This window comes from Anolis sagrei, chromosome X (genome assembly GCF_037176765.1).
Source record: "Anolis sagrei isolate rAnoSag1 chromosome X, rAnoSag1.mat, whole genome shotgun sequence".
In the NCBI taxonomy this organism is placed as follows: domain Eukaryota; kingdom Metazoa; phylum Chordata; class Lepidosauria; order Squamata; family Dactyloidae; genus Anolis; species Anolis sagrei.
In genome coordinates this window covers 20,604,357-20,614,874 of record NC_090034.1, presented here as the reverse complement: position 1 = coordinate 20,614,874, position 10,518 = coordinate 20,604,357, and the positions used below count along the sequence as shown (strand labels likewise).

The following is a 10,518-nucleotide window of genomic DNA, read 5'->3' as shown; positions in this document are numbered from 1 at the left end:
TCTATCTATCTATCTATCTATCTATCTATCTATCCATCTATCTTTCTTTCTTTCTATCTATCGATCGGTCTGTCTATCTGTCTATCTATCAGTCTATCATCCATCCGTCTGTCCGTCCATCCATCCATCCATCCGTCTGTCTGTCAGTCTATCTATCTATCTATCTATCTATCTATCTATCTATCTATCTATCGGTCTATCTGTCTGTCTATCCATCTGTCCATCTATCTATCTATCTATCTATCTATCTATCTATCTATCTATCTGTCTATCGGTCTGTGTATCGGTCTATCTATATCTATCTATCTATCTATCTATCTATCTATCTAGTGGTCGATCTTATCTATCTATCTATCTATCTATCTATCTAGTAGTCTATCTATCTATCTATCTATCTATCTATCTATCTATCTATCTGGTGGTCTGTCTATCTATTGGTCCATCCATCCATCCATCCATCCATCCATCCATCTTCCTGGCATTGTGCTATTCAAAGCTATACCATTTCTGGACATGGAGGTTCTATTGAGTTACCGTGTTTTTTAGAAAGCTCGAAAGAGCTTCAATTTTCCACTCTTTTCCCCCAACATCCGAACAAACATGTTCCTTTCACCTTCGAAGGATGTTGCTTTTTAAAATAGGTAAACTGAGCCCTTAGAAAGAAAAGCTGTACCTGTCAAGGTGAGGCCAAACTGGGGGGACAGGTGCTTCCGCTTGGAGAAGGAGGGCTCCCCAGGACCTTCCGCGGTTGCTGTTCACAATCTGAAGTCCTGAATGTAATCTATTAATGTGCTGCCTGTCCAGCTGCCTAGAAAAAAAAGGGATAATGAGAAGAGAGAGAGACAGCCTCCCGCGGGTGCTTTGCTCTGGTTAATGGTTCAGAGTTGAGATAAGCCGAAAGAGGGAACGAGAAAGAGAGGAGGGAAGAGGAGTGTGCACAGCCAGTTGTTTGCCTCTGCTACTGACCTCTCCCAATATGCCCTTTTGCAAAACAAAAACAGTGCGTGTGTGAAGTCTCATTAGCAGGATATCTAAATAAATGTAAACAATAATTCTCCAACGCAACGTCTTCCATAACACAATATTGCAGGAACCATAGCTACCTTTGGCCTTCATCAAACAAGGTGCCATAATTGCATCCCAAAGGGTTTTTGCTGAGCGAAGGGACATCCAAGAGGAACAACAGTTTAATAGTTATTTTGTCACTCCTTTTCCCCATGGCTCTGGAAATATATATATATATCTCCCACAAAGGTAATCTAGACCGAACCCCAAAGAAATCAATGCAATTTAGATCTCATCATTTCGATACTGCTGTCTTGCCTGTTTGGAGATTCTTCCAATGAAGTAAGTTACTGTACTTACTTAATGTATGTGTTTCCTTCTCTTTCAATACAAGCAGCATCAATAGGGAAAAGGGGAAACCAAAGCTAACTGTACAAAATATTAATTACAAAGTATTCTCTATGTGGCAGTATCGAAATATGATATAATGTAATAAATATAATATAATATACATAGATATTAAATATACATAATGAGTTTGTTAATTTTTCCAGTGTATACAAACATGTATGCATGTATTTCTTTGGTTAAATTGTATTTTTTTAGTATTATGAGTCACTTAGGACCTTGGTTGCATGACAAAAGCAGGGCACAAATATAATAATAATAATAATAATAATAATAATAATAATAATAGCAACAACAACAACTGCAGCACCAGCAGCAACAATATCATAATAATCATAGAATTATGGGATTGGAAGAAACTGGATGGACAATCCAGTCCAACCCCCTGCCATGTTTATTGTTATTATTATTATTATTATTATTATTATGTAATAATAATATTACCATAGAATCATAGAATTGAAAGGGACCATATGGGACATCCAGTCCAACCCCTTCCATATTAATTATTATTATAATTCATATAATACTGCAAGTAGCTTCTGGTGTGAGAGAATTGGCCGTCTGCAAGGACGTTGCCCAGGGGACGCCCGGATGTTTTGATGTGTTACCATCCTTGTGGGAGGCTTCTCTCATGTCTCCACATGAGGAGCTGGAGCTGATAGAGGGAGCTCATCCGCACCATCCCCGGATTCGAACCTGCGATCTGTCGGTCTTCAGTCATAGAATCATAGAATCATAGAATCAAAGAGTTGGAAGAGACCTCATGGGCCATCCAGTCCAACCCCCTGCCAAGAAGCAGGAATATTGCATTCAAATCACCCCTGACAGATGGCAATCCAGCCCCTGTTTAAAAGCTTCTAAAGAAGGAGCCTCCACCACACTCTGGGGCAGAGAGTTCCACTGCTGAACGGCTCTCACAGTCCGGAAGTTCTTCCTCATGTTCAGGTGGAATCTCCTCTCTTGTAGTTTGAAGCCATTGTTCTGCGTCCTAGTCTCCAAGGAAGCAGGAAACAAGCTTGCTCCCTCCTCCCTGTGGCTTCCTCTCACATATTTATACATGGCTATCATATCCCCTCTCAGCCTTCTCTTCTTCAGGCTAAACATGCCCAGCTCCTTAAGCCGCTCCTCATAGGGCTTGTTCTCCAGACCTTTTATCATTTTAGTCGCTCTCCTCTGGACACATTCCAGCTTGTCAATATCTCTCTTGAATTGTGGTGCCCAGAACTGGACACAATATTCCAGATGTGGTCTAACCAAAACAGAATAGAGGGGTAGCATTACTTCCTTAGATCTAGACACTATGCTCCTATTGATGCAGGCCAAAATCCCATTGGCTTTTTTTGCCCCCACCACATCACATTGTTGGCTCATGTTTAACTTGTTGTCCACGAGGACTCCAAGATCTTTTTCACACGTACTGCTCTCGAGCCAGGTGTCCCCCATTCTGTATCTTTGCATTTCGTTTTTCCTGCCAAAGTGGAGTATCTTGCATTTGTCACTGTTGAACTTCATTTTGTTAGTTTTGGCCCATCATCTCTCTAATCTGTCAAGATCGTTTTGAATCCTGCTCCTGTCCTCTGGAGTATTGGCTATCCCTCCCAATTTGGTGTCGTCTGCAAACTTGATGATCCTGCCTTCTAGCCCTTCATCTAAGTCATTAATAAAGATGTTGAACAGGACCGGGCCCAGGACGGAACCCTGCGGCACTCCACTTGTCACTTCTTTCCAGGATGAAGAGGAAGCATTGGTGAGCACCCTCTGGGTTTTTCCATTTCACCAATTACAGATCCACCTCACCGTAGTTTTGCCTAGCCCACATTGGACTAGTTTCCTTGCCAGAAGGTCATGGGGGACCTTGTCGAAGGCCTTACTGAAATCCAGGTACGCTACATCCACGGCATTCCCCGCATCTACCCAGCTTGTAACTTTATTGAAAAAAGAGATCAGATTAGTCTGGCATGAGTTGTTTTTGATAAATCCATGTTGACTATTAGCGATGACCACATTTGTTTCTAAGTGTTTGCAGACCACTTCCTTAACAATCTTTTCCAGAATCTTGCCTGGTATTGACGTGAGGCTGACCGGACGGTAGTTGTTTGGGTCATCCTTTTTTCCCTTCTTGAAGATTGGGACCACATTGGCCCTCCTCCAATCTGCTGGAACTTCTCCCGTTCTCCAAGAACTCTCAAAGATGGTTGCCAATGGTTCCGAAATGACTTCTCCTAGTTCCTTCAATACTCTGGGGTGTAGTTGATCTGGCCCTGGGGACTTGAACTCATTTAGAGCGGCCAGGTATTCCTGTACAACTTGTTTCCCAATTTGGAGTTGGGTGTCTTCAAATCCCTCATCCACTCCGTCTTGCTGAGGTTGAAGATGACTTTCTTTTTGTGAGAAGACCGAGGCAAAGAAGGTATTAAGTAGTTCTGCCTTTTCCCTATCCCCTGTCAGCATTGCCCCATCTTCTTCTCGAAGAGGCCCTATCGCCTCCTTGTTTTTCCTTTTTCTACTGACATAAGAATAGAAGCCCTTTTTATTGTTTTTAATGTCCCTGGCAAGCCTGAGCTCGTTTTGTGCTTTAGCCTTGCGGACCTTTTCCCTACAGGTGTTGGCTATTTGTTTGAATTCTTCTTTGGTGATTTCTCCCTTTTTCCAGTTCTTGTGCATGTCTCTTTTGTGTCGCAGCACAGTTAGAAGTTCTTTGGACATCCATTCTGGCTTCTTTGCACTTGTCCTATTTTTTCTTTTTGTTGGCATGGTTTGCAACTGCGCCTTGAGTATTTCACTCTTGAGAAACTCCCATCCATCCGTAACTCCCTTGTCTTTTAGTATCTGTGTCCACGGTATGCTGCTCAACGTTTCCTTAATTTTTGGAAATCAGCTCTCCTAAAGTCCAAAATGCGGGTTTGACTTGTCTTAGTTTCGGCCTTCCTTTGTACCTCAAATTGCAGGAGCACATGGTCACTTGCCTCTAAGGATCCTACCATTGTGCCGACAGTCCTGTCAGCACAGGGATTTAACCCATTTTGCCATTGGGGGCTCCAATAATAATATTAATATCATAATAGAATTGGAAGGGACCACATGGACCATCCAGTTCAACCTTCTGCCATGTCCGAGCGTATCTCCCTCTATGATCCAACTTAGAGGCTAAGATTGTCAGGGGAGGCCCTGCTCTCGGTCCCACCCCCTCGCAGGTGAGACTGGTGGGGACGAGAGGCATGGCTTTCTCAGTGGTTGCCCCCCATCTATGGAACTCCCTCCCCAGTAAAATTAGATCAGCTCCCTGTCACCTGACCTTCAGGGGAAAAAAATTAAAAACATGGCTCTGGGATCAGTAATGTGAGCAATGAAATAAGAAACTATAATTATCATAATGATGACTCGAACTGGCCCTGGAATATGATCTGGATTATGTGACTTTAATTGATGCTTTAATGTTATGTTTTAATTGACTTGGTTTTAATGCTTCAGTTTATTTACCAATGTATTTCTATATGTGGCATGAAATGGTTGTCTTTGGTCACTCTGAGTCCCTTTTGGAGTTGAGAAGAGTGGGGTTCAATTGCAGTAAATGAATAAGTAAATAAATATTATTATAATAACTAAATAATAATAATAATAATAATAATAATAGACACTTGGGAAGTGTCTGAGGTGTGATCCAATACAACAGCTAGTTGTGTTTCAAATAATAATAATAATAATAATAATAATAATAATAATAGCTGCTCTGAGTCCCCTTGGGGAGATAGGGCAGGATACAAATAAATTATTATTATTATTATTATTATTATTATTATTATTATTGATATCATAATAGAATTGGAAGATACCTTATGGGCCATCCAGCCCAACCACCTGTCTTGTTTATTATTATTATTATTATTATTATTATTTAAATAATAATAATAATATCATCATAGAATCATAGAACCAGAAGGGACCACATGGGCCATCTAGTTCAACTCCCTGCTATGTTTCTTCTTCTTCTTCTTCTTCTTCTTCTTCTTCTTCTTCTTCTTCTTCTTGTTCATTCGTTCAGTCGTCTCCGACTCTTCGTGACCTCATGGACCAGTCCACACCAGAGCTCCCTGTCGGCCGTCACCACCCCCAGCTCCTTCAACGTCAGTCCAGTCACTTTAAGGATGCCATCCATCCACCTTGCCCTTGGTCGGCCCCTCTTCCTTTTGCCTTCCACTTTCCCCAGCATTATTATTATTATTATCAACAGCAATTCTTTGAGGCCTAAAGCATCAACTCTAGGACGTTGTCTCTAAATGCCCTGCAACTGAAGCAAGTCAATGAGTCCCGAAGATTACTCCGAAAGGTACTGTATCTGGAATCTAGTGATCAAATGGTTCAAACAGATCCAGGAGTCAGTGTCAACAGAGACAAAACTAGCCAGTCTTTTTACTATGATTAAGCTGTCCCTGTTTTTCTCTATCCAAAGGGCACCATGTGGCTCTCTATATGATAAAAGGGTCAGCGGGAACAGAATCCCGAAATATGAGATTACTGGAGCTGTTTTGACATCAGATCTAATCTTGCTCGCCAACAATGATCGGAAAGGATTAGCGGCGAGTGACGTTGGATGTAGGTTATGGGATTTCTAAGGGATCTCACAAGGCGAAACGGAGAGAGGACTTCAATGGGACGGAAAGGAGGGGAAAACGTCCCCAAAACCAGAGGAAAATACGTCATTCGTGTTGAGCAAATCCTCTTATGCACATAAATAACTACCGACAAAATGGCCTCCAGATTGCTCATTCATTTCGCCTGGATGGCAGAAATACAGAATATACATACAAACATATACACTTACACACAGGTATATTTAATCATACTCGTACCAAGGTGATTATATCTCCCTCTCCCTGCCTCTCTCTATCTACACACACACATATATACATATACATATACGTGTGTGTATATCTATATATATGCATACATACACTTACACACACATGCAAATATATATTTAATCTCAGCCACAAGTGATAGCCTATGATGATAACATATATATGTATCTATACACACAACCACACACACATACACATACACACATATACATATACATGCATGAACACACACGTATAATATAATCATAGCCAAGGTGATAGCCTATGATGATGGCGTATCTATAGTTACACACACACAAATGTATGTATCTAGGCACACACACACACATATATACACACATATACATACATACATACACACACATACGGTATATATTTAATCATACTGGGCCACGAGTGATAGCCTATGATGATGGCATGCACACACACAAACAGATTATGTGCCGCACAGCAGGAATGCATCTACACTGTCGAATTAATGCAGTTTGGTACCACTTTGATTGCTATGGCTCAGTGCAATGGGAGTTGGAATTCTGAAAGGTCTTTAGCCTTCCCTGGGTGCATCTGCAATGGAGTATTGATATCATTGTGTTAATTATTATTATTTTAATGCAGTTTGACATCACTTCAGCTGCCTTGGGTCAATGATATAGAATGTAGTTTCCCAAGGTCTTCATCCTTCCATGAATGCATCTACACCTTCCTCTGCCTCCTCTTCTTCTTCTTCTTCAGTTGTTAATAAAATAATAAGATTTTTGACTCATTTTGGCATCACTTTAACTGTAATGGGTCAATGCTATGGAAATTCCTGGGAGTTGTGGTTTCACCAGGTTTTTCGCCTTCCCTGAATGCATCTACGCAATAATATTAATAAAAAGGTAAAGGTAAAGGTTTTCCCCTGACATTAAGTCCAATCATGTCCGACTCTGGGGGTTGGTGCTCATTTCTGAGCCAAGGAGCCAGCATTGTCCATAGACACGTCCAAGGTCATGTGGCCGGCATGACTGCATGAAGTGCCGTTACCTTCCCGCCAAAGTGGTACCTATTGATCTACTCACATTAGCATGTTTTCAAACTGCTAGGATGCCAAAAGCTGGGGCTAACAGCAGGAGCTCACGCCGCTCCCTGGATTTGAACCTGTGACCTTTCGGTTAGCAAGTTTAGCAGCTCAGCAGTTTAATCCACTGCGCCACCTGGGGGCTCAAAAATTAATTGGTGCATATAATATTAATACAATTATTTATGCTATTTTTTAATAAATAAAAACACATAACACTAACGTTGCTTGACTCTTTGGCTTCCATGAGTTAATGCTATAGAACTCTGGGAGTTGTAGTTTCACAAAGTCTATCACCTTCCCTGGGTGCATCTGTACCGTAATATTTTTATTAAGTAGTGATTGATAGAATAATAATATAAAAATGTTTTATAGTTTACTGTTGTTGTCATTGTGTGCCATTGAGTCATTTCTGATGTATAGGTTTCTCTGGCAAGATCTGTTCACTTTAAATAATAACAACAATAAGGATGGGTTACCCAATTATCCTAATGGCTCAATGCAACAAAATCCTGGAAATTGTAGTTCTTACGAGGCCTTCAGCCTCCTCTGCCCATAGCACTGAGCCATTAGGAAAGTGGTATCAAATTACACTAAGTCTACAGTGTAGAAGATGCAGCATTCAATGGGTAGAAACTTAGGAAGTCAAATTGTCGTGCCTTTCCTTTGGAGTTTTAATCAGCGTTGTCCTTTCAGCCTTTCAAACTCTAAAGTTCCAGCAAAAACAAATGACCTTCTTTGCATCTTAAAAGCCACAAGTTCAGGAGCTTTAATGTTTGTCTTGGCTCTTTGGGAAGTTCAACCAGCTTTTCTCCATGGTTTAAAAGGGCAGCACCAAAAGGAAAGGCTCCTCCAAATCCCATGAAGCCAAGATGTCAGATGCATCAATGCAATGTTATTTTGGGGTGGTTTCAAAATGAAACCTTTGCATTCGTGTTTCCACAAGATAAATTTGGAATGTCTTTCATGACAAATAGTTTCGCTGAGGACGGCTTGCCCTGGCTTTGCATTGCCAATCTCTTGCTTAGATAGAACTACAGTAGGGTGCTGAATGACTGCAGTTTAACACCACTTTTAATGGGACTATGTAGATTTACAAGGTCTTGAGTGATGGCACCTCCCCCAAACTACAACTCCAGGAAGCCCATGGGGCAGTGAAAGTGGTGTGAAACTGCATTAATCCCACAGTATAGATTTCACCCTTAGTTCCTCTCCCATCTTGCAAACCTGAAACCCAATCAAGCAAAACAGGGGACTCTTTATCTTCGTAGAGTGGGATGCAACAAAAGATGGGTAACAAATAAAACCAAATGGAGACTTCATCCCATTATTTGGCATTTTAAAATCCCATTTAGCAAGAAAATATTTGACCAGGAGATGGTACATACTTCTCCCCCAAAGTCAAGGAAGTCAGTGTTTATCGACTAACTCCTGTTGGTTCCTTCCCATTTGTTGCAGAGGACTGTGGAGCCATGACCTGAAGTCTGTCTGGTTTGTCTCGTCTGCTTTGGGAGACAGGTCTCTCACAGAGAATAGCTTTTCCAATATTTGGAGCAGCCTTGGAAGGGGTTAATCTGATATCCTCCTCAAGGAAAACATAAAAGGCTTTGAGAATTGGGTGCAAAGCATGCTTAAACAAGCATCAGTTGAGAATCCCTGGAGAAAAAGGGGATCTGGAAGAGATAGCTCTTTGGTAGCGGATAATGTCGTACTTTGGAGAAAAGGGAGTCTGGAAGAGATAGCTCTTTGGTAGCAGATGTCATACTTTGGTACTCTTGGCTCAGCTCTGCTGCCATGAGGTTAGGATTCTGGACTTTGATTTATGGACTTGAACTTCAGTTTCACCCCTGACTATTTGGCCTGACTTTGGAACTCTTGTGCTTTTGAACTTTAGTCTAAGAACCCTGATAAGCGAACTCCAGGCATCTCTCTACTGGACTGCAACATGGGCTACTGTTTATCCTTGCTCCTGACCGGCTTTGTGAAACTGTTTTTTCCTTGAGTCTAATGCATCAAATCCAATGCGCACCTCTATTTCTAAAGCTCTGAAACCAACAAAAGTATTTGCTGCCAAATTTATAATGCACAGTGGCAAAAAGTGCCTTCTTTGCCATTTGGCCCCAAAAGGTGCACATCACAGTTGCTGCCTGATTAGAATTCCTTCCTTATAAACAAAAGTATTAGAACACCAAAGCTTTCAGCAATGGAAAGGAAAATGATGGGTGCAACTATGCTGTTGATGAATCCACTTCAATTGTATTGGTTCAATGCTATGGAGTCACTGGAGATGTAGCTTGACAAGGTCTAGAGCCTTCTCTGCCAAAGAATGTGGATGACTCACCAAACTACAGATCCCAGGGTGGCATTGCACTGAGCCCTGGCCATTAAATTATAGATGAGGTCCATTAAAGAGGAGCTCCTGAAGCAGCTCCCCCTTTGGCTCCTCACTAAGATGATCACATAATGCAAATCTAATGCGTGCCCTAAATTTGGCAAAGTCATTTACCCCAAAAAAGGTGAGCATTAGATTTGAGTCAATAAGGTATTTGTTTTGTCGGTATTAACTGGACTCTTGGCTTGAGTGCCTCGTGACTCTGGTTGTTTTACAATTCTTTTGTTGGCAGGACCTTTCAAATAGTCAAGGGTTTAGTTTTCCTTGTAAGTAAATATGGTCTTTGTTTATTTTGCATTTGCTGGAGTACACCCTTGCCCTTGATATTGAGAGATCCCTGAAACACGACAGCCATTCCACTTGTCTTTTGGGTAACGATGGCTGACCTTTTACCCTTCACCGGTTACAGAACTGAGGATCCTGGGGCAGAAAGGGACCCCAAAGGGCTATCTAGTCCCACCCCATTGTGCCATGCAGAGAAAGCCAATGCAAAATTGAGCACACAGACTCTTCCATGGATCTAATAAGAGAGCTTTGACCTTTTTGGAATCAAACCCCTTTGATTCTCTCGAGTACAGCCATAATATTTGTCGAAACCTATCTGCACTTCTTCACTTGTTACCAGAATCAGAAATGAATTGATCCATCTATACATAACTTGCCAACAACATTTCTTATAGCCTCGATGTAGCCTTGTTCTACTTTTCTAACCAACAAACTGAAGAAATGGATCACAGATCAAGAAGGGATCCCAAAGTGCCATCTAGTCTAATCCCAGTCCACTAAGGCCCCAT

At 41.4% G+C, this 10,518-nt stretch overlaps 1 protein-coding gene across 2 annotated transcripts in view; it reads right to left on the bottom strand.

Annotated features, from left to right (window-relative positions):
- Positions 1-952, bottom strand: part of GNG13 (G protein subunit gamma 13) — an 8,864-nt gene extending 7,912 nt beyond the window's left edge. Inside the window, exon 1 of one of the 2 annotated variants that reach the window (XM_060786536.2) lies at positions 674-952. The gene's annotated coding sequence lies outside the window, so the exon portion shown is untranslated. The remainder of the gene's footprint in view (positions 1-673) is intronic. The other variant, XM_060786535.2, reaches the window with a different exon arrangement.
- Between the last annotated feature and the right edge of the window lie 9,566 nt (positions 953-10,518).